General features: G+C 69.3%; 1 pseudogene; it reads left to right on the top strand.

Moving 5' to 3' along the window:
• Positions 1-1615: 1615 nt before the first annotated feature.
• LOC119540499 lies at positions 1616-21436 on the top strand (annotated as a pseudogene).
• The last annotated feature ends 2040 nt before the right edge of the window (positions 21437-23476 follow it).

Here is a 23476-nt window from a genome sequence, read left to right as displayed (position 1 = left end):
CATCTGCCACTGACCCACGGATACCCCACATCCCACAGGGATGCAGCCACAGCCCCTCACTCACAGGGGTCTACAGACCACAACCTACCGGATGCACAGCATCCCCCACCCCCCAACACACCCACACACCCACACGCTTGGCTTTAACATAAAGCACCAGCCCTTTCCGGCTGGGAGGCAGAGGTCCAGCTGCAGGCCCAGGCCGGGCCTGAGTTGGCACCACCAGCCTTCACGGCAGTCCTGGCCCCAGAGGCCCCTCACAGTGCCCAACTTGGCAATTTACAACTTGTAACATACACAACACCTGCCCTGGGACCCTCTCCCTCAGATTGACGAAACAGGCAGGTCCCATCCGTCCGTGGCCCCAGCTCGGGCAACCGAAATAGGAAGGGAAACAAAATGCCCTACTGGAAGAGGAGCTCTGCCGGGCAGCCCAGGCTCTCCTCTGTTTTGAGGGGCTGGGGGCCGCCACCACGGGGTGGTCAGGGGGCTGCTTGGGTGCTCCTGGGCGGTGGCGGGGCAGGGCACTGAGGCCTCTTCCAGAAGCGGTCCTTCAGCTTTGCCAGAGTCTCCGCCGGCACTCGGTGGAGGGAGAGGACTGGAAGGCTTCCTGGAGGCGGCATGTCAGGCCTGCAGGGCCGCAGGGGCTGCGTGAGGGAGGGAGACGGTGAGGGTCTGGGAAGCGGGAGGCCAGCGGGACGCCCTCACCCCTGCCAGGCCCGGGGTGGGGCTCACCAGAGAAGTCGCCTTCCCGGCTCGGCTCGGGACCGGGCGGGCGCTGCGGGAAGTTCTCGGCCGGGGCTGGCGCCGCTGCAGGGCAGAGAGTGAGCAGAGAGGCGGCGAGGGGCCCCGGGACCCTGCCTGGCCCCCGGCGAGCCCCGCGCCCGAGCGCGCCCCATGACGCGGGGGCTCTGCACGACGCGCCGGGCCCCTGAGGCCATGGGCTGGAATGAAGTAACGGCGCGCCCCCTACCCCAGCTGGTGGGGCCGGGGGCCTCCGGGGACACGTGGGGCGCAGGCTGGGAGGCGCCCCGCCCCTGGGTCCCGCCCTCAAGCCCCCATTGGGCGACCCCGGGATCCAGCGGCCTGAGCCAGATGCAAAGCCAAAAGGGAGGTGGTGGTCCCAGGGGCTCAGGGGGTTGAGGGGGTGGGGGTGGGAACGGGCGTCTTCTCCGGCCCGCGCGCACCTCCCGGCCCCTAGGGCTCAGAACGTGTACCTCATTCTGGTCACCTGGCCCCACCTGCAGAGTCAAACTCCCTCCCAGCCCCGGCCCTGCTGGGCTCTGCTCACTCTCCGGGTGGCTGAAGTGGCTGTGGGGGCGGAAGCAGTACACAGGCAAAAATTGGGGAGGGGCACTTACCCCAGAGGCTGCACAGAGAGTCCTCGGGGGCGACCAGCAGCCCTGGGGCTCTGGCCTCGGCCGCCTGGGTTGGGCGGGCGGGCGGGCGGGATGTGGGGGGCGGGCAGCCTCTGCACCCTGCCCTGCACCCGGGACCTGCTGGCCTCTCACCCAGAGTGCGGGCAGGGGGGGTAGGGGGTGCAGGCTGCAGTGTGGCGGCATTGCCACAGCACTCACCATGCGCTCTGTCTGTCTGTCTGTCCGCGTGTCCAGTGGAGCGGTGCATGGCCGCCATGCAGGCCGGGACGCAGCTGCTGAAGCTCCGCGGCTCGTCCAAGGGGCTGCCCCGCTTCTACCTCCTGGACGAGCACCGCTCCTGCATCCGCTGGCGGCCGTCCCGCAAGAGCGAGCGGGCCAAGAGTGAGCGGGGCCTGGGGGGCCGGGGGCCTGGGGAGGACCCCCGTCCTGTGCAGCTGCTGGACTGCCAAGCAGCCAAGGGACAGAGGGGCCAGCCCCCTGGCTTCCTCTGGGGGGCTTGGGGCGGAAACAGGCTCCTGGGCCTTGGCAGTGACCTCTGGACCTCAGGGCTGCCCGCTGGCATCAGGCCAGTCATCTGGGCCTCGGGGAGACGGAGCAGCCCCCATGCCCAGCCCCGGGCAGAGTGCGGGGAGGGGGTCCACAGCTGAGGACACCGAGGGCAGGAACCTGGTGCCATGTGGGCCCGGAATGTGGGGCAGCACCCTGAATGGGGACGTGGAGGCTGGGGGCACCCACAGTGAGGAGGTGGAAGCCGATTTATGCAGGCACAGAAGGTGTGGGGTCAGGGTTGTGGTTCCAGGGGTCAGGAAGAGCTCCCAGGAGTCCTTGTGGGCCAGGAGAGACTTTCCAGAACCTTCTCTGGCACTGCCAACCAGGGTGGGACCCAGGTGTCCCCAGGGCGGGGCCTCGGCCAGCCGTTGCCAAGGGTTCTGCCACCACCGCCACGGGGCCCCGGGAGAGAGTGTCGGGGAGCTGTGGAGGGCACCCTGTGTGGGGGACAGCAGGGAGGAGCCGGGGTCCCTTAGCTCTGTGCCAAGGCCGGCCCTGGGGCTGGGGTCCCGTGGGAACATGGCAGAGGCAGAGCTGACGTCCCCAGGGCGCGCCGGGCCACACGATAACAGCGAAACTTCAAGTCGTGCTGAGGCCGTGCGGAATACGGCGAGGGCAGGAGAGGGGTGGCTGGGGGGTCAGGGGGGCTTCTGGGGAAGGGGCAGGAGAGTGGGGGCCTGGAGGCTGGGACTCGGGGGACACGAGGGGAAACAGGGCTGTTCCAGCCCCCTGCTCCCCCCCACCTCCACCCCAGGGTGGTGAGGCGGCTGCAGGCCCCCCAGGCCCTGTATATGGGGAGCAGAGTTGGGGCTTGGAGCTCACCTCCCTAGTCTGGGGGTCCATAGGCCCCTCCCTGCCTGATGCACCAAGCAGGGGGGCTGGAGCGGGCAGACTGGGCCCTGTGTCGTGGGGGGCTGAGGTCAGGAGGCTGTGGTGGCGCTGGGAGCAGAGGGGGCCCCTCGCTGCTCGGATGGGGAAACGCCCCGTGGTCCCCGGGAGGCAGGGCAGGGTGGGGACCAGCCCCTCGTCCGGTGCTCATCTGTGGTGCCCGGGGTGGGGCCCGAGGGTGCCGGGCATTGGGGGGCAGAGGGCCTGGGGGCGCCTGGGGCTGCGCACGCCTGTGACCCCGTGCCCTGCCCCCAGTCTCCATCGACTCCATCCAGGAGGTGAGCGAGGGGCGGCAGTCGGGGGTCTTCCAGCGTTACCCCGACAGCGCCTTCGACCCCAACTGCTGCTTCAGCATCTACCACGGTGCCCACCGCGAGTCTCTGGACCTGGTGGCGGCCAGCGGCGAGGAGGCGCGCACCTGGGTCACCGGCCTGCGCTTTCTCCTGGCGGGCATCAGCGACGAGGACAGCCTCGCCCGCCGCCAGCGCACCCGCGACCAATATCCTTAGGGGCCGGGGGGCCGACCCGGCGTCCCCTCCGCCGTGCGGCCGGGCTGGGGGTCCCGGGCCTCGCGGGGGTGGGGGGCTGGGGTCCCACGCCCTCCTGCCCGTCCCCGCGGCCGGCACGGCTGGCCCCGCGTTGGCCCTAACTCGGCCCCAAAGTGGCTGAAGCAGACGTTCGACGAGGCCGACAAGAACGGGGACGGCAGCCTGAGCCTCGGCGAGGTCCTGCAGCTGCTGCACAAGCTCAACGTGAACCTGCCGCGGCAGAGGGTGAAGCAGATGTTCAAGGTGCGGCGGCCGCAGCCCCCAGCCCCAAGGCACTGCCCCCTCCCCGGCCGGCCCGGCTGCCCTTGCCAGCCCGTCAGGAGGTGCCCGGTGCCGGGTCAGGGAGCACAGCTGCCCCTTTCCTGGCCCCCCACAGCCCCAATGGGGTCCCAGGGCCCCCCATGCGCCCGCCGGCCCCCCCCCTGCCACCCCCAGCCCCGCGGCTCCCCGGCCTCCCTGGTGCTGAGTTTTGGAAACGCAGCCTTCGGCCTAGCTGCGGCCTTCATTGCCTGTGATTAGTTTCTCTCTTTCCTGCTGGGTGGGGACATCGGCAGGTTTGGGGTGGGGTGGGGAGCGCGGGGATGGGCTGAGGGTGCCAGCCCGGCCCTCAGGCCTTGCTGTCCTGGGGCAGCCTGGTAAGAGGGCTCTGCAAGCTTGACAGCAGGCCCGGGCACCCCACTCCCCCAAACTCGCAGCCCAGTGGCGTCCCCAGGGGCAGCCGGGTGGCTCGCTGGACAGAGAGGACGGTTAGGCTTGGCAGCAGTGAGCGTGTGGGGGTCTGCGTGTGAGCGAAGAGGGGCGAGCAGGGTGGCTCCCCCACAGCCCCAGTGGGGTGAAGCCTGCCTGGGCAGGGAGCCCTGGCCGACAGGTCCCGTCTGCAAACCGCCCACTGGTGCCTCGGCTCACTAAGGGGGGATCTCGGGACACTGCATCCTGCCCGGACTCCGGGGCCACTCAGGGCCACAGGCCCTTCCACGAGGGTGAGGCTGGGCCAGGCACCCAGCCCCGGGCTGGCAGGAGAGAAAAGCCGCTCACTGGGTCGGCTGTGAGTGTGTGGAGAGGGTGCAGGCTCTGGGCCTCGCCTGGAGATCCCCACAGACTGGGAGCCCTGGAGCACCCATGCCCCTCTTGCTCCTTTTTATGGGCACTGGGCCCCCATAGCCTCTTCCGGGCTGTGAGGAGTGGGTGGCCCAGGAGACATCTGCTGGGGACCCTCTAACCAGCCCCAGGCAGTGGGGGCTGTGGGGAGACCCTGCCCTGCAGCCAGGGGTCAGGGCTTAGGCTTTGGGGCTGCCTCTGCAGAAGGGAGGGGGTTTTGTGGCCCTGGGGCCCCGGACCCCAGACCTGAGCAGCCACCACCCTTGGAGGACAGGCCAGCTGGTGACGGCCCCAGGGCCCCCGGTGCTCTGCCCCCTGCTTCCTCCGGCCCCTGCTGCCCCCTGTGTGGTCCCCGGCTCGGGCCCCTTCCCTCGGGCAGGCCATCACCTCAGGGAGGCTCGCCGAGGGGGATCTCGGGACGCCGCACCCTGACTGGGGACCTGGGGGTTTTCTCCATGACCTTCGGCCCTGGGGGAGCCCATAAAAGCTCCTGGGGTGTTTTGTGAGCTCCTCTACCTGCACCAGGAGGGCAGCAGCTGAGAACTGGGCCCTGAGCTCCTCTGCCGTGAGCCCAGCTCCAGTTAGGGTGCAGCGGCACGGGGCCGGGGGGTGGGGGTGCCCGGCGAGGGTGACCGGACTGGCTTTGGTGGCAGCTGACCATGGGAGGCAGGCGGAGGGGAGGGTGGGTCAGAGTGTGTTTTAAGGGGTCTCTCAGCGGCTTCTTGGTGGGAATAGTAGGGGGGCCAGTGAGGAGTGGTGGGAGCGGCGAGGGGCGGTGGGTTGGCACTTTGGGGTTGGCCGAGGACAGGCCTGCGGACCCCCGGGGACGTGGAGGGGAACTGGAGGCCTGGTTGCAGGAAGCCGACACAGATGACCGCCAGGGGACGCTGGGCTTCGACGAGTTCTGCGCCTTCTACAAGATGATGTCCACGCGCCGGGACCTGTACCTGCTCCTGCTGACCTACGGCCACCACAAGGACCACCTGGACGCGGCCGACCTGCAGCACTTCCTGGAGGTGGAGCAGAAGGTGGGGGGAGATCGCACCTCGGGACCCCCACCTCTGAGCCCTGGGCCTCAGGGCCCTTTCGCGGTGTGGCTGCGAGCCGTGGCCTGGCCCTCGAGGCCCCCAAATCTGCCTCCACTGACCGCACAAGTGCAGTTCACTTCTTGAGTTATTCCGGAACGTTCAAGGGTGCAGCCGCCAGCGGCTCAGCCCAGTGGCCGGGAAGGTGGGTGCTTCTCCCCTGAGGCCTTGGAAGCAGCGGCCGTCCTGCCCACGGACACCCCGAACCTCCAGGGGGGCCCGGCCGGCCGTGAGGTCAAACATCTCATGGGGATAGGGTTCCGTGGTGCAGACTTTGAGAACAGCCCCTTAAACACCCTCCGTTCTAGCTTGTGGGGCTGGCTCGCTCTCCTGCCCCCCGAGCTTGGGGCCCCCTGTCCCCAATCCACCCTGCAAGTGCTCTGGTGCCCGCCCGCCTCTGGGCTGGACTCGGGGAGCCCTGGCCATCCCTCGAGGCCTGTCCACCCTGCAGGCTGCCCCGGGGCCTCGTGGTCCTGCCTGCTCGGTGAGCTGGATGTGGGAACGAGCAGCCTCGGCTGGAAGCCCGCGGCGGGGGGGTGGGGGGCAGGCGAGGGTCCCTCCCAAGGCAGGAGGCAGTGGCACGGGGAGGGGTCGGGGAAGCTGCTGAGGCTAGCCCAGAGCAGCAATGGGCTAGCCTGGGCCCATGCCCCTGCTCTGGCCCAGATGACGGGTGTGACGCTCGAGAGCTGCCGGGACATCGTCGAGCAGTTTGAGCCTTGCCCGGAAAACAGGAGCAGGGGGGTGCTGGGCATCGACGGTGAGTTGAGTGCCGCCCTCCCGGCTGTCGCAGAGGCTGGTGGTGGGAGGAGCTGAACCGTGGGGGTGGCCCCAGCAGGGCTGAGCCCCCCGCCTGCCCCATGCGACCCCCAGGCTTCACCAACTACACACGGAGCCCGGCGGGCGACATCTTCAACCCCGAGCACCGCCGCGTGCACCAGGACATGACGCGCCCGCTAAGCCACTATTTCGTGGCCTCTTCCCACAACACCTACCTCGTGGGCGACCAGCTCATGTCCCAGTCCCGGGTGGACATGTACGCCCGGGTGCTGCAGGCCGGCTGCCGCTGCGTGGAGGGTGAGCCGGGTCGGACGGGGGCCTCTTCTCGCGGCATCGCGGGGCCGAGGACGCTGGTGGCCGCGCTGACCGTAGCCGTCTGCCCACAGTGGACTGCTGGGACGGGCCTGACGGGGAGCCTATTGTGCACCACGGCTACACCCTGACCTCCAAGATCCTCTTCAAAGACGTCATCGAAACCATCAACAAATATGCCTTCATCAAGAACGAGTGAGGGGCTGTGGGGGCAGCTGGGCGGGGGGCTTGAGGCTCCGGCTCTTCCTGCCCCTCCCCCATGTCCTTTCTGGGTGAGGGGCCAGTTTCAGGGGCCTCGTGGAGGGTGGACGCCCAGCGCTGAGGGCATGACCGGCCGAGGCCCCGTGGGGCAGGTGGGTGGGCATGCGGCCCCCTCCCCGCACGCACCGGGCATCCGGCGTCCTCCACAGCTGCGGCGACTCCGGCTCTAATTGTCCCCGAGGAGCTGCTCTGTCCAGACTCAATCTGCTGCCTGTCACTCGGCTGTGACCACGGGCACCGCGGAAGAGAATCCAATTCAGTTTCTGCCACCAGGGCCGCCTCCCCGCGCTGGGGGTGGCCGTCAGCTCTGGGCCCAGCAAGGCTCCCAGCAGGAGCGGGCCGAACGCAGGGCAGGAAGGGGAGACGACAGATCAGGAAATGGGAATAGCGGGATCCCGGCAGGATACACCGGCCCCCACCCCGTGTCGGGCTGTCAGGAGGTGGGGGAAGCCTGTGGCTGCCGGGGATCCAGGAGCCGAGGTCTCCATGTCCACCACCGCGTCCCCCCTGGGGTGGGCTCCATGTCTTGCCCTGGGCCCTGCTTGACCACCCCGCAGCCCGGCCCTGGCCCAGCTCTAGGCCTCGCCAGGTCACCTCCATCTGGGCCACCCACATCCTCGAAAAGAATCACACGTGCCTTCTGGGAAAAACCCGAGTAAACTGTGCATGTGCTTCCCAAACAAAACAAACGCCTGGAGAGTTTGTGATGGAAAATCCCACGCTCCACTCCCCATTCTGTGCCTGCAGGTGACAGCCACTTCCCGCCAGACGGTGTGTGCCAGGCTGTGTCCCCTTCTCTGTAGGGCAGCTGTGGGGGCCCAGGGCCGTGCGAAGGAGCGTGTGCCCCACATCTAGGTCAAGAGGGGGACCTCTCTCCTGCGGTGCCTCGGCTTGGGCCAGTGTTGGGGTCCACGACTTGCTCGGTGTGCCCTCCTGTTTTCGAGTTCCTCATCGCCTTCCTTTTCCACCTATTGGGGAGACACACAGCCTCGTTACCCGTCCCCACATCGTCCTCCCAGCTCCTCTCTGGCCACCCAGGCATCTGGAAGGACACTGGAGCCCCCCCCGAGTGGCCGGCCCCCCGTCTTCACAGGGCTCCTGGTGACGACCCCCCTTGCTCAGCAGTGCCAGTGCCCTGGGCTCAGCCGGCACCTCCCTCGGCCACAGGTACCCAGTGGTCCTGTCCCTCGAGAACCACTGCAGCGTCGTCCAGCAGAAGAAGATGGCTCAGTACCTGACCAACATCCTCGGGGACAAACTGGACCTGTCATCGGTCAGCAGTGAGGACTCCAGCCTGCTGCCCTCCCCGCAGGCGCTCGCGGGCAAGATCCTGTTGAAGGTGAGACCCCGGCCCCAGGGCCAGCGCCAGCCGGGCTCTGGACTGTTCCGGGCAGGCCCTGCCTCAGTCTCCCCATGGGTAATGCGGGCCCCCCACGTGCACCCCTCCTGCAGGGCAAGAAGCTCCCGGCCACCATCAGCGAGGACGCTGAGGAGGGCGAGGTCTCTGACGAGGACAGTGCCGACGAGTTCGACGAGGACTGCAAGTTCCTCAACGGGGAGGTGAGTGGGGTCTGGGGGTGCCCTGGGGGTGGGGGCAGTGCTCGCAGCCCCCAGGAGGAACCTCATGTCCTTGCTGCCAGCAGAAGTTGGGAAGGGGGTGGCCGGGAGGGCAGGACATTGGGGGGCCTGAGGCTGCTTTCCAACCGCCCGGCGACCGGCACTTGCTCGTCCTGGGGTCTCCACACACTTGGTGGGCGTCCGATTCATGGCGGCAGGCCGACCCCCAGACGCCGTCCACTCCGCGCCCAGAGCCCCACCTTCCTGGCTTCTCACCCAGAGCCTCCCGCCTTCCCGGGCTCTCAACCAGAGCCCCCCCACCTTCCCGGGCTCTCACCCTGGGCCCCTCACCTTCCCGGGCTCTCTGGCCAAACCCAGATCAACCCAGGGGAGGCAGTGGCCTTGCCCGGTCACCCTGTGCCCAGTGCCGGCCCCACTTCAAAGGGGCAGCCCCGGAGCCCAGCATGATGGGGGGAAGGTGCCGGAACAGCCCTCCCTGCCCTGCCTGGTCCTGGGGGGCCCCCGTGGGGCAGGCCCTCGCCTCTCCCCAGGGGTGGCTCGTGTGGCCGTCCCTGTCCCCTGGGGCCGGTGGAGGCTGAGCACCCATAATTAGCATCTTCCTCCTCCGGACTCGCCTCTGAGCTGCTGCCGCCTCGGAGGCAGCGAGAGTTTGTCTCTCCCGCGGGGCCCTCGGGCCGGGCTGCCTGATTGTTTCGTTGAGCCCCGCGGCGGCAGGAGCCTCCCGGTTTTGGGGGCCGCTGCGCCCGCCTCCGTGTGGCCTGGGGCGATGGTAAAACCCGCTCTGATGTCCCCCCCGAGCTGCCAAGCGGCTCCGGTGCTGCCCTGAGACCCGGGGCCACTGCCTGCACGTCCCGGTGTCGTGTGCCTTCCCCCAGCCCCGGGGTGGGCAGCGGGGGTCTGAGGACGGGTGGCACGACGCGGGGATGCGCGGGAGGGACTGAGCGCCGGGGCCATGGCTGCTGCTGGCCGGACGCCCGTCTCCTCCTGCAGGCCCCCGGCGACCGGAAGCGCGTGGAAAACATCGCCAAGAGGAAGCTGGACTCGCTCATCAGGGAAGCCAAGATCCGGGACTGCGAAGACCCCAGTGGTTTCGCCGTCTCCACGCTGCCCCCACCTGGCAGGCACAGGGCGGAGGGCAAGGAGGTGAGGCTCTGCCACCTGCCAGCGTCCTCCCTCAGGTACAGCCTGGGGGCCGGGGCCAGGCGCCCAGAGTGTGTAGCCTGGGCCTCCGTGTGCACACACACAACCTGTGCACACACCCGTATACACACCTGCACACATGCCTGTACACATACACCTGCTCACACCCACCTGTGTGACCAAATCTGCATGCATACACCTGTACACACACACCTGTATACACACACAAACTTGCACGCACACTGACACACACTAACGTGTATAAACACACTTGCACATACCTACACACAAACCTGTACCCACACACCTGCACATACATACCTGTACACACACATCTGTATAAACACACACAAAATTTGTACACATGTACACATTTGCACGCCCACACACAAACGTGCACATGTACACACTCACCTGCATACACACATCCACATGCATAGCTGCAGACACAACTGCAAATGTGCACAGCTGCACACCTGCACACTCATGCACGTGCATACCTGTGCACCTCCCACACCTGTACACACTCATTTTACCTGTCCATGTGTGTACCTACCCACACACGCAGCTGCGTGCTTGCACCCTTGCACTCGTGCCCGCCTGTGAACATGCACAGGTGCACACACTTGCACCACTGCCCAAGGTCTGAGGGCCCCGCTGATGCCTTTCTCCCGGAGCTTGGTATCGGCTGTTTTGATTTTTCTTCTTGGTGAAGGGTTGGCTGCGTCACCCTGCCGCCAAGCAAACCGGCCTGGGTGCAGGATCCACTCAGGGGGCTACTGTTGTGTCCGTCTGGCATTCTGGCTCGGATCAGACCACCACAGCGTATCCCCGTCAGCTCCCCGAGACCACCTCCTCCCCCTGTCTGCGGCCCAGAGAGGGCGGGCGCCCCCGGGTGATGGCGGGAGTGACAGGCTGGGGGCCGGCAGCCTGTCCCGTGAACGGCCCAGCAGTGGCTGGGGGAAGATGGGGTGACTGGCCCCATGGGGCAGCTCAGGCCCCTTCCTCCGGGGCCACCTGGGGAGCGGAGGTCTCGGCTCTGACCAGGGTGTCCTGAGCTGCCAGGCTGGGAGCTGCCACCCCCCTGCAGCCCTGCCACATGTGGACAGGGGTCACTCCATCTGCCACCACCTCTGCCCCATGAGGGAGATTGTGCACACAGTGGGTGCACCAGGCTGGGGTCCTCGTGGCTGAAGGGTCGGGCCTCCCTAGAGGGGCTCCCCGCCACCCCCTGAGCTCCCGGGGAAGGTGGGCAGGACCCCCTCCCTTGGCCTCCTGTCGGGACCAGTATTTTTAGACACGGTTGTGTTTGCTTCTGCCCACGCAGAGGGGCTGCGGAGGGGCTGGTGCCATGGGCATGGGGGGGGACGGTGCGTGCAGGTGGCCCCGGGCGGCCCTGGGCTGGTGGCGCCCCGTGTTTAGTCCTGAGGCTCCCGGCTGAGAACAGCACAGCACCTGTGCGGCAAGCACACCTGCGCCGGGATAGGCAGGTGCCGCCCAGAAAGTTGCACCAAGGGGGCAGCAACGGGGGTGACCAGAAGTGGGGTGCAGCCTGCCCCAAGGGGACGCGTGTCTCAGGGGTTTTTGCATGACAGGGGATGAGGCTGCTGGGGCCTGTGATCAGGGAGGGCTTCCTGGAGGAGGGGATGGGGCTCAGGCTGAGCTGTGAAGGGGGAGGAGGGGGTGCCCCCAGACTAGCAGGGTTGGGGTGAAGGCACAGCCTGGGGGTGAGCAGGGCCAAGTCCAGGGTGACGGGGAGAGGGTCTCACGGGGTGTGGAGCTCCGAGTGGGGGTCTAGGCAGAGAGGGGTGTCCGTGCAGCCCCCACATGGGCTCCTGCCTTTCTGCCCCCTCGGGGTAAGCCCTGCTCTCTCTGAACATGGACTTTGGGGGGTGAGGCCTGTGGTCCTGTGGGAGCGTGAGAGGCTCGGGGTGCAGCAGGAGGGGAGGGGGGCCCTCTGCCGGGGACCCTGGGCCACAGTGGGCAGCAGCTTCCTGGGGGGCTGTGCCAGCAAGGGGCCCCGCCATGGCCCGATCGACAGGCGCCCGTGGGCCCCGTGTGCCTGCTGCCCTCGGGGTGATGTTTGAAGGCCCCAGGGTGTGTCAGGAGCCCCTGAGAAGCTGAGGGCCACACGGGGGCTGCTGTGGCTGGAGCTGGAGAGACAGACAGACGTCCAAGAATGCGGGATGGGGCTCGCAGCCTGGGCGCCCCGAGAGGGCGAGGCTGTGCCTGGGGTGTTGGGCAGCTGGAGCGGCCGGTGGGGGAGCAGGCAGGACGCCATCGCACCCCAGGGGCAGCTGTGAAGGAGCTGGCCGGGCCCCTCCACCTGACGGGCCGCGTTGGAGCGGAGCCAGAGGCCGCAACATGCTCCGTTTTCAGATGAGTCGGGTGCGTGTGGCCGGGAGGCGCAGGGCGCAGACGCCTGTTTGGGGGAAGGCAGCTCAAGCGCGTGGGTTGTGTGTCCGAGGCCCACAGGGGCTCTCTGAGGTTGCTCGGGGGCCTGACTTGGGGGGTCCACCCAAGCTGGTGGCCGTGGCACCCCCGGCTCTGTGCCCCCAGGGGCAGTTGGAACCCCACGTGAGGAGCCCTTGCTCACCACCTGGATGGGGGACACCAGCTGCTGGGGCCCAAGAAGGGCACAGACCACCTGCGGTGCAGGGGGAGGCAAGGCCAGGGACACCCCAGCTGGGCGTGGTGGGGAGCAAGGCTCTTCTTGCCCTGATCTTCGACCTCTCACCCCAGCACACCCTGGGGAAGCTGCTGGGCTGTGGGCAGTGAGAGCCGCTCCCCAGGGGCCTGGGACCCAAGACTGAGGCCGGTGGTCAGGACTGGGGAGGCCACAGAGGAGCCCAGGATGCAGGGAGGACGCTGGCCTTGGGGGTGTGGGGTGCAAGTGGGGTCCTCTCCCCCCCCCATGCCTCCTCCCCCCTCCCTCACGGGCACGGGCAGTCCCGCCTTTTCCAGGAAGACCGCCTGGGTTTCCCCGCCCGGCTCTGGGCTGGGTTCACAGCCCGGTTGTCTCCTCTCTCCTCTGGGGCCAGAGCACCGCTGAGGGGGACGCCGACTCCGGGGAGGACACCGGGGCCAGCCGCCGGGACGGCCGGCTCCTCGGGAGCAGCTTCTCCAAACGCAAGGTCAGGCGCCTGCCCTGCGCACCCCGTCCGGCCCCCAGGGCCCCTGCTGCACCCAGCCCAGCTCCCAGCAGCCCCTTCAAGTGCCCCCGGCTTCAGGGAGCGAGCTGCAGCCGGGGGAGAGGGGCCTGGGGGCTGCACAGACCCCCTTCCTGCGCCCTTCTGCCCTCCCCACAGCCACGGGCTCCTCTTGCCTCCTGCACAGAAAAAAGGTGGCAAGTTAAAGAAGGCGGCCAGCGTGGAGGAGGGGGCCGAGGACCCAGGCCCCCAAGGAGGCCCGAGCCGAGGGTCAGTGCCCGGGGCGGGAGGGCCACGTCCGGGGAGCTGTGCCCCGAGTGCAGGGCTGGGGGGATATGTGCAGCCGTGCCCTGGGCCCCTCAATCCTGACCCTCTGAGCAGCGGAGGCAGGGTGAGGGGCCACGGGGTTGGGGGGGGCAGTCGGAGCCAAAGGGGGTCCCTGGGGAAGCCCCAGGGCTGGGGGACTCTCGGGTTGTAGGGGAGGGTGGGGCCTGCATCACTTCACCCCGGCCCTCCACACTGCTGTGTCCCTGCTGACCGTGCCCCTCCGCAGGGCCCCCCAGCCTCCTCCAGAGGGCCGCGTCCGCCCGGCCTTAAACGGCCCCCAGGCAAGCCGGGTCCTCCCTCCCAGGCCAGCCCAGCTCAGGCGGCTTTCAGACCCGGCCTCTAACTGCTACCTGTTTCCTCCACCTCCTCCCGTGTACCCCACCTCTTCCTGTGCCCCCCTCCTCCTGTGCCCACACCTCCACCTGTGTGGCTGGGTGGCATCTCACACCTGCAGGCCCAGCATTGAGCTCCAGGTCTCCCCACCCCAGACCTGGGCCCCCTTGTCCCTTTTCCCCATCCCTCCCGTTTGCCTGTCCTCCCCTGGCCCCTTGTCCACCCCCCCCCCGCCCCAATCTTAGAGTGTCCCGGAACCCACCATGCTGGGCAGATGAACTGTTGTCGGGTGAATTAACGCACCTGCTGGCTCCAGCCCTGGGCTCTGAGTGGGGAGGGTGCTGACCTGGGGCTCCTCACCCCCCACCCCCATTGCAGGGGGACGCGCCAGAAAAAGACCATGAAGCTGTCTCGGGCCCTCTCGGACCTGGTGAAGTACACCAAGTCGGTGGGCACCCATGACGTGGAGGCTGAGGGTGAGCAAGGACAGGGGCCGGGGTAGTGGGGCAGGCACGGGGTCTGGGGGGGGCCGGCGGGGGCCGGGGCCATGGGGCAGGTGCAGGGGCTGGCAGCAGACCCCTGCCCGCCTCTGAGGCCCGCCTGGCCCGCGCAGCGGCCACCAGCTGGCAGGTGTCGTCCTTCAGCGAGACGCGGGCCCAGCAGATCCTGCAGCAGAAGGCGGCCCGGTACCTGCGCTTTAACCAGCGCCAGCTGTCCCGCATCTACCCCTCCTCCTACCGCGTCGACTCCAGCAACTACAACCCGCAGCCCTTCTGGAACGCCGGCTGCCAGATGGGTGGGTGCCGGGGAGGGGGCCAGTGCCCGGCACGCAGAGGCCCCCATGCCGTGGGGAGGGGGCCGGGCCGGGCCAGGCTGCAGGGTCCCCGGCACCTGGGAGGCGGCCCCGGGGTCCCGGGCGGGCAGGGGCCGGCGGAGGGACTTGCTGACCACGGCCGGGCCCCTCCTGCCCCCCAGTCGCCCTGAACTACCAGTCGGAGGGGCGGGTGCTGCAGCTGAACCGCGCCAAGTTCAGCACCAACGGCAACTGCGGCTACGTGCTCAAGCCCCCGTGCTTGTGCCAGGGTGAGGCTGCAAGGGGGGCTGGGGAGCCCCTGCCCTGCCCCGGGCCCCCAGCAGGGGCTCACGGGACCGGTGCCAGCAGGAGGGGTCTCAGGCTGCGTGCAGGTCGCCGGTAGGAGGGGTGGGGTGGGGGACCCCATGCCACAGGGTGGCCTTGAAGGCCAAAGATTCCCAGTCAGCACGTGGGCTCAGCAGCCTGCCCACAGCCACCCCCCACTCTGACCCCTGACCCCTGACCCCTGACCTGGACTCCCCATTGGTAAACGGGAGGAGGTGGCTGTAGTCAGCCAGGTGCCCACATGGGGCTCAGGTGGAGCCTGGTGCAGGCCGTGCCATGCTCGGCCCCATATATGGACGCTGCCCCCCCCCAGGCATCTTCAACCCCAACTCCGAGGACCCCCTGCCCGGGCAGCTCAAGAAGCAGCTGGTGATCCGCATCATCAGTGGCCAGCAGCTCCCCAAGCCGCGGGACTCGGTGCTGGGGGACCAGGGTGAGGTAGGAGGGCGGCCCTGGGGTGGCTGGGCTGAGCGGGGGCCCCGCAGCCGGGGAGGGGGCCGGGTCCTGCCTGGCCCCCGCCAGCCACCTGTGCTGCCCTCGTCCCCAGATCATCGACCCCTTCGTGGAGGTGGAGGTCATCGGGCTCCCCGTGGACTGCAACAGGGAGCAGACCCGGGTGGTGGACGACAACGGTGAGGGCGGGCGGGGGGCGGCCCTGGGCCCCCAGCTGCCTGCACCTTGCGGGTCCCACACGGCTCCCCGGGGGTGGGGAAGGGGGCCAGGCCCCTCCGCGTGCCCTGCTCCTCCGTCTGCTGGTGGTGGCCCCGGGGGGGTGACGCCGTCTCCCTGGGCCCCCAGGGTTCAACCCCATGTGGGAGGAGACCCTGGTGTTCGTCGTGCACGTGCCCGAGATGGCGCTGGTCCGCTTCCTGGTGTGGGACCACGACCCCATCGGGCGGGACTTCATCGGCCAGAGGACGCTGGCCTTCAGCAGCCTGATGCCAGGTGGGCAGCGGGGGTGGGTGTTGCTGCCACCCGCAAGTCCTTTGCCTGCTGTGGGCCGGGCTTCCAGGGGTCTGAGGGGGTTGGAGGAGGCGCAGCTGAGGCCACGGGCACCTTGCGGACCCGGGGAGGGCGGCTCAGGCGAGGACCCTAGCCAGGAGAGGCCCCGGCAGACTTCCCGGGGGTGGTGGAGGGGGTGGCCCCGGGCCGGGCTCGCAGGTTGTCTTTGGTGGGAGGCAGGTGAGGGTGGGGGGCAGGTGGGGCCCAGCGACCGCCGGCGACCCCCGGCTGTTGCAGGCTACCGGCACGTGTACCTGGAGGGCATGGAGGAGGCCTCCATCTTCGTCCACGTGGCTGTCAGTGATGTCAGTGGTAAGGTGAGTGCCACCTGCGGGACCACATATGGCCGTGGCCCGGGCCCCAGCCATGCCCCAGTGCCACCGCGGGGCGGGGAGGCCTGGTGGTCCCCTCCCTGGGCCTCTGGACGTGGGGTGGGGGTTGCAATCCGCACCTGCCCGCCTGATCTCTGACTCAGGGACAGCTGTGGGCCTGAGGTGCCCCCCGCTCGTCCTCCCTGTGCTCTTGTGCCACCCTCCCACAGTGGCCCCCAGCCTGGGCCTTCCCAGCAGGAGACGCAGTGCCCTGGCGCTCCCCGGGCACCCAGCCCCCTCCCCACCCACCAGCTCCTCGGTGCTGCCTGGTCTGTGCCCCCCTCTGCAGGCGGCTTCCTGGGTGTCCCCTGGCCCCGGCCGGCCAGGCAGGGCAGGGCAGCCTCCCAGGGTGGGCGCCCGGGTCTCACTTTCCCAAACCGCAGGGCAGGCCCAGCCCCTCCCCCACCCCAGGCTGCTCCCCTGTGGGCCTGGCCCACCCTCGGGGGCTGACGGGTCCGGCGTACGGGCGAGTGTGGGACCCTCCTGTGTCTCCTGCTGCACGCCGTGGGGCCAGAGGTGCTGGTCGGACCCAGCTCTCCGTGTGTGTGCCACATGTGTGCCGTGCGTGTGCCATGTGTGTGCCATGTGTGCCGTGCGTGTGCCGTGCGTCCGCCTGCTCTGCCGTGTCGCCGTCTCACCTGCCTGCCTCTGTCTCTTTGGTCTTGCAGTGGTCTCTCTGCCCCAACTCCACCCCTAGAAGCACAGCCCTGTTAGCGCCCGCGCAGGTACCCGGGGGCGGCCCGCCCCCACCTGCATGCCGGACGGCCCCCCACTAGCATCCGTGCCTCCTGGTAGCATTTTGGAAACTGTCAGCTCACGTGACATGGCTGTTCCGGGGGTCCTGGGTTCCGCGGGGCCATCCGCTGCCAGAGCCGCATTTAGGAAGCAGATCCAGGACCCCAGCTGGGCCTGCCCCGCGCCCCCTCGTCCCGCCCGCAGTCCCCTGGCTCTTCTGCCTTGCCCTGCGCCCTGGCCCCGCTCCTTTCTCTGTGAGCTCTCGAAACCCCCTCCCTCTCTGCACCTCCCCTCTGCGACCCCCGTGCTCCTCCCTCTCCCCTCCCCCTCTGCAGCCCCCCCCACGCCTCCTCTCCCCTTCCCCTCCCCCCCGTAACCCCCTCCTCCTGCCTCCTCCCCTCGCTTCCGACTGTCTGTGCCCCCACCATGCTCTCCTCCTTTTCCCTCTCTCCCTACTCTGTCCCCCAATTTTTGGTAGCCCCTCCCCCACCTCCTCTCCCCCCCCATTCCCCTTTCTGGTGCCCCCCTTGCCTCCCCTCCATCTCTGCCTCTGCCCCCACCTCCCCCATCTGCCGGGCATGTCCCGGGGACCAGGCACTCCGAGCCGAGTTCTGGATCTTCTTCTGAACGGCTTCCCAGCCCACTGACCAAATTGCACTGGATTTGGGATCTTGAATCAGGCAGCTGATTCAAGTGCGGTCACTTGAGCGCCTCTGCCGAGAAGCCACTGCCTGCCAGGGCCCAGGGCTGCTCCGTGCACGAGCACGGCCCGGCACAGGGGTGGGGGAGCGTTGGGGTCTCGGGCAGCTGGCTCTGGGAGTGCGGTGTGGCTCCTGGGCCTCTCCTTGCCCGCCCTGACCGGACCCCCGGTGGTGGAGGCCGACTTCCCGGGCCCTGCTGTCCAGGAAGGCCACCGTGGCCTGGCGTTGGCAGCTGGGGAGTGCAGACGCCTGAGTCCCCAGAGCCAGGACCGGCCTGAGGGGGTCTCTGCAGAGCCAGGCGAGGTGGCGAAAGGCTGCTAGGAATCCAGGAAGGCTTCCTGGAGGAGGCAGCCCCCCAGGGAGCAGGAGCTTCCCCAGGGGAAGGGGCACATGGGGGCAGGGGCGATGCCGGCCTGTGGGCACCCAGGCGGGGGCCATGGAGCCAGGTTGCGCCCACTGCCCCCGGGGTCAGCTGCCCAGTCGGGGCCTCCAAGGCAGGGCACATGGGCGGGTGCCAGTGTAGGTACGAGGGCTCGGCCTGGGAGAACCCTGGTCGGGCCCCACCGGCCCCGCAGCCCTGTGCCCGAGCGGCCAGCCCCTGCCTCGGCCAGGACGGGCAGCACTGGCGCCCTGTCCCGGGGCTGGCAGGTGCCGTAGGGCCGGCCGTGACCGTGCTCTCTCTTGCAGGCCAAGCAGGCCCTGGGCCTAAAAGGCCTGTTCCTCCGAGGCCCAAAGCCCGGCTCGCTGGACAGTCATGCTGCTGGGCGGCACCCGGGCCGGCCCTCCGTTAGCCAGCGGCTCCTGCGGCGCACGGCCAGCGCCCCCACCAAGACCCCGAAGCCCAGCTGCCCAGGCTTCCCCGAGCTGGCCGGCTCGCAGCACCTGGGCTCCCAGGGGGAGGCTGACGACGTGCAGGCCCCTGGCCCCGAGGCCCCACCCCAGGAGGGCCCCGGCGGCAGCAGCCCCCGAGGTAAGGCGCTGACCCCGGGCCCACCCCCACGGGCCCCCGAGGCCCCCGGGCCCGCTGGGGTGGCCGCCACGTGCATGAAGTGCGTGGTGGGCTCGTGCGCCGGTGCGGACCCCGAGGGCTTGCACATGGGGCGGCCACCCAGCCCCGGCCTGGCCATCAGCCAGCAGCCCCGGGCCCGGGAGCATGCACTGGGCACTCCCCACACCCCGGCGTCACCCGCGAGGAGCTCAGAGGCCACCCAGGGCTGCGGGGTGCAGCGGCAGCACTCGGGCGGTGGCTCCGGGTCATCCGGCTCCAGCAGCCCCGACAGCCCGGGAGGCCCCGAGGAGGCCCCCCGCCGGCCCCCGGGGGCCCTGCAGCGGGAGATGAACGCCTTGTTCGTTCAAAAGCTGGAGGAGATGAGGAGTAAATCCTCCGTGTTCTCCACGGGTAAGACCTGAGCGTCCGCCATGCCCGGCACCTCCAAGTGCCCCGTCCGCCTGGCATGGCCTGAGCTTGGCGCTGCCGCTTCCTGCCATGGACACCCGCCCCCATGTGCTGCACGTCTGTGTTGGAGTCTGCTCCACCGGCTGGCCCTGCCTGCCCCCGACAGCCCCCTGCCCCCGGCAGCCCTCCACCTGCCCCAGCCCCCCACCCCCAACTCCTCTGTCCCTGTCCCCTTTCCTGCTCCCAGCTCCCGTCGGTTCTCACCTGCCCCCGTCAGCTGCCAGCCCCTCATCAGAACCCCCCGTCAGCCTGCCCCCTGGGCCCCCAGCACCTCCATCAAACCCCCATCACCCCCTGGTGTCCTGCCCGCCGCCAGTCCCCCACCCAACCCCATCAGCTCCCAGACCTCCACCAGGCCCCCATCAGACCCCAGCCCCGTCAGCCCCCAGGCCGCTCTCTGCCCCCAGGGCCCCTGACCAACTGTGAGGGCCTGGGTCCTTCTGGAGGGTGATTTGGGCTCAAGGATCAAAGCTCGAGGCGGTGGGGCGGATGCTCTGTAACACTGAAGGGCCTGGGAAGGGCAGCAGGTCCTGACTGCAGCCCCCGCTGCCCCCAGCCCTCGCCCCGGCGCCTGCAGCCACAGGGTGGGCCCCGAGCTTGTTGCTCTCAGAGAAAGCAGTAGGGAGTGGAGCTCGGGCAGGGCTAGCGAAAAGTGTGGCCTCCTGCCACCAGCCGGCGTCCCACCCTCCTGGGGGCAGGGGCCGACGGGAAGCTCTTTCTCTGCTGCGCCCACACCTCCCTCCCTCGCCTGACCCGGCAGCTCCCCCTGCTCCCGACCCCCTTCCCAGCCCTGCAGGCAGCTTGCAGCCCCCTGGCTCCCCGGCCCCTGGGACCGTTGGTTCTCTGGCCACTGTCCCTCCTGGGGAGCCTGAGGTGGGGCAAGCCTCCTCAGTGCTCCAGGAGACACGAGGGTGCTCAGAGCCCCCAGCTGAAGTTGGGGCCCCCAAGTTTGCGATGTGCTGAGTGGAGACCCCAGAGGCTCCTCCTTGGGGCGCAGGTGTGCGTGCCGCAGTGGAAGCAGGCTCCGAGGGGTCCGTGGGCCGGAGCAGGTGAAGCTGAGCCTGTCCGTCCCTGCACCCCGCTCTCAGTCTGTCCGTCGGCCCGACCTCCGCCGGCCTATCCCTGTGCTCGCTGACCTTTTTCTCCTTTCTGTCCTGTGCACCCCACGCTGCCTCCAGAGTTAGGAACTGACAGCAGCCGAGTGCCAGGTAACAGGGCGGCCCGCCGTACCTTGTGCTTGTCCCCAGCCCCGGGGGACCCTGCCTGGCCTGCTAGCGAGACCCCACAGACCCTGCCCATGGCTGGGCAGTTCCAAGCACCGTCGCCGTCTGCTCCCCTAAAGCCAGCAGAGGGCAGGGTCTGGGGACAGGCAGCGGGGACCCGAGCGAGCCCATGTCGGGTGTGCCAAGGGGGGACCCCTCTGACACGTGCCCCCCTCTCCTGCCCAGACGCCCGTCCCTTCATGCAGAGGCCTGGTTCCTCCCTGTGTGGCCTGGAGACCATCGCCGAGGAGCCCGCTCCAGGGCCCCTGCCATCAGCCGTCCCCACCAGCCCTGGCCCAGGGGACCCCCAGCACTCGGCAGGACCAAGTGTCCACCTGGCGACCGCTCTGGGAGCCCCTGTGCCCTCCCCACACAGCACCTGTGGTCTGCAGGAGCTCAGGGCCACCCCCAACGGCCAGCAGCGGGCGTGTGGCAGTGGGGACCCTGGGTGTTTGTGTGAGGGGGCCACTGATAGCCAGACGGACGGCAGGGGCCCCCTGCCCCTGGTCGGAAGCATCAAGAGCGAGGGCCAGGTGCCCCCGGAGCCTCCGGCCGGGCCCTCCCCGACCCCCGCCGTGTACTCGGACGCCACAGGTGGCGACCGGCTCTGGCAGCGGCTTGAGCCAGGCAGTCACCGCGACAGCGTGTCCTCATCCTCCAGCATGTCCTCCAGCGACACCGTCATTGACCTCTCCCTGTCCAGCCTGGGCCTGGGCCGCAGCCACGAGAGCCTCCTGGGGACCCTGGCCGGCCGCCCGCCCCCACGGCCCCGCTCGGCTGCCCACCCGGCCCCGGCCCCGGCGGCCAGGAGCACGTCCAACCCCAACCTGCTGGCCGTGGGGCGGCGGCCCCTGGCGCCCGATGAACTGCGGCCCCGGCCCCTGTGGCCGCCCTGGGGCCGCCTCTCCCTGGTGGGCCTCCTGGACTGCCCCGCGGCCGCCAAGTCCAAAAGCCTGGGGGACCTGACTGCCGACGACTTCGCCCCCTGCTTCGCGAGCAGGTCGCGCAGCCTCGGCCGCAGCCTGGGAGCCCCGGGGGGCCCGCGGTGGGACGCGCTGACGGGACAGCTGCGCTGGCTCCCGGGCTCCCGGCAGGCGGGGACAGCACATCGCCCACCAGCCTGGGCCCGGCCGGGTAGGCGGCGGCACCTGGCTCTCTGCGGCGCCCGTCCTCCCGCAGCCAGAGCCGCGTGCGCGCCATCGCCAGCCGTGCCCGTCAGGCCCAGGAACGGCAGCGGCGGGCGCCCCCGAGGAGGAACGGGGCACCCCCGAGGGCGCCTGCTCCGTGGGCCGCGCGGGCCGCGTGGAGGTGGCTGGCACCGGCGGCGGCCTCCTGCTCCAGCGCTGACCGAGGGCCACAGCAGAGCCCCCGCCAGAGGCCCGGGACACCCCCAGGGGCCAGAGCAGAGACCCTCACGCCAGCGGCCCGGGACAGAGAGCCCACTCTGCTGGGGGCAGCTCGCTCCAGCCCTGCACGGTTGGGCCCCCACACCCCACTCCCTCCTGGGGAGATGAGGCCGACCCTGCTGGCCTGACTGGGGGCCCCCAACTCAGCCCTCAAGGCCAGCACCCCAACACGAGGTCTGAACTGCACTTTCAAATCACACAGAACGAGATGCTTACGTTTCGAAAGACAAAACTGACGGGATTAAAATTACACTGCAAGTCTTTTCCATTTCTTTCACCTGGGCCTTCAGCCCCGTGGCTGTGTGCAGGTGTTGTGTGCCCTGACCCGACCCCGTGTGTGTCCACGTCCTGGGGTGTTGCTGTGGTGTCCCTGCACCCCCAGCCCACCCAGCTGAGCAAAGCACCGTGTCCTCGGCACCAACAAACGCACCCCCCAGCATGGGTGTCACAGCCCTGCCCCCCACCCACCTTCCCTGGTCAGTCTACGCAAGGCACCAGGGCATGACCCCTGACCCGAGGGCTCAGCGGGGAGCCAGGCTGGGGGCAGCTGTGGGCCCCGGCCCTTGGAGCAACACAGAGGGAAGCAGCTGGAGCCAGGGTGGGGGGCCCCTGGCCGACCCCCATGGGCCTGACCTGCCCACCCGGGGGGGCCGGGGCACTGACTGCGGCCCTGTCCCTGCTGGCTCCAGCTGCCCCCGACAGCCGCTCTGCACCAATCCCCACCCCCGAGCCAGCTGCCCTGGGGTTGGTTCGGGCACCAGGCCTGGCCCTGGCCTCGTGGGTCCTGCAGTGGGTGCTGGGCCCTCTCGCAGCTCCACTCGGAGGCGTCACGGTGAGGCTATCATGCTGCTGGCTGGTCCCAGTACACTCTCCTACCCAGCTAGAGCCGGGAACATGGGTGGGCCCCCACCCAGCCGTGTCCTCAGGGGTCTATGGCAGTCCCTGACATGAGACGAAGGTGCTGTCTCCACAGGGCAGCATGAGAACCAGCCACGGCTGACACCCAAGGGCTGGGCGCTCGCAAGGCAAGGGCTAGTGCAGAGGCCCGGGTCGCTGATCAAGGCCATTTGGGGGGCCCCAGGCCCCTCAGACCCACAGGAGGATGAGTGCCTGGGGGTCCCAGAGAAGGGCAAAGGTGGGCAGGGCGGTCACCGCTGCTGTCCAAGGATGGGCACAGGCGCCGAAAGAGGCTGGGCCCTGGGGATGCGGCCCCTTTCTAGGTTCTTCTGCCCCCGGGTGAGGGAGAGGCCTCCTCGGACCCCGGGCAGCTGCTCGGGGGACACAGGACTCCTGCAGTCTGGGCCCTCGGTTCTCCCGGGTGATGAGTCTGTGCTCCAGGCCTCACCCAGCCCCCACCTGCCGCCCCCCAGCTGAGCTCTCTCCGACTGATCTCGTGTCTACAGCCTGGGGTCATCGGTCCAGCTGGGGGTGAACCTCCCTGCCCAAGCCCAGGAACAGTGGGGAACCTCCAGCACCGAGCAGGATGTCCCGGCGCCCACCTCAGGGCAGGCTCTGGCACCACAGCAAGGGCCATGGCGGCCTGGCCACTGGAGCACAGGGCCCACAGGGTGCCCCCGACAAGCACCCGCCACCACTGCCGCCTCTCGGCAGCTCCCAGGCAGGGGCCGTCCCCGTCCCAACAGGCCGGCTGGGCAGGGGGAGGCGGGGCGAGGGAGCTGAGCCAGCAGGGGGTGGGTGTGGGGGCTGCACCCGAGACCCCAGCCCGGGGACCGCCGCCACACGGGGGCTGGGAGTGGTGGAGGGGGAGGGAAAGCTGAGTGCTCGGCGGCTAAGAGAGTTCCAGAAGCAACTGGCAGCAAAGACACTCCTGCAGGGAGGGGGAGGGCAGAGCCCCTCCTGGACACCCCGTGGCTGTTCCGGGACAAAACAGCAGATGCAGAGACGGAGCTGGTGCTACCCTCCGAAAAAACTCCATTTGGTGTTGAACCCCGAGCTGCAGGTGTCCTCTGTTGAGGACATA

Source organism: Choloepus didactylus, chromosome 7 (assembly GCF_015220235.1).
Source record: "Choloepus didactylus isolate mChoDid1 chromosome 7, mChoDid1.pri, whole genome shotgun sequence".
NCBI classification, from domain to species: Eukaryota; Metazoa; Chordata; class Mammalia; order Pilosa; family Megalonychidae; genus Choloepus; species Choloepus didactylus.
This window is presented reverse-complemented; position numbering and strand designations above follow the sequence as displayed.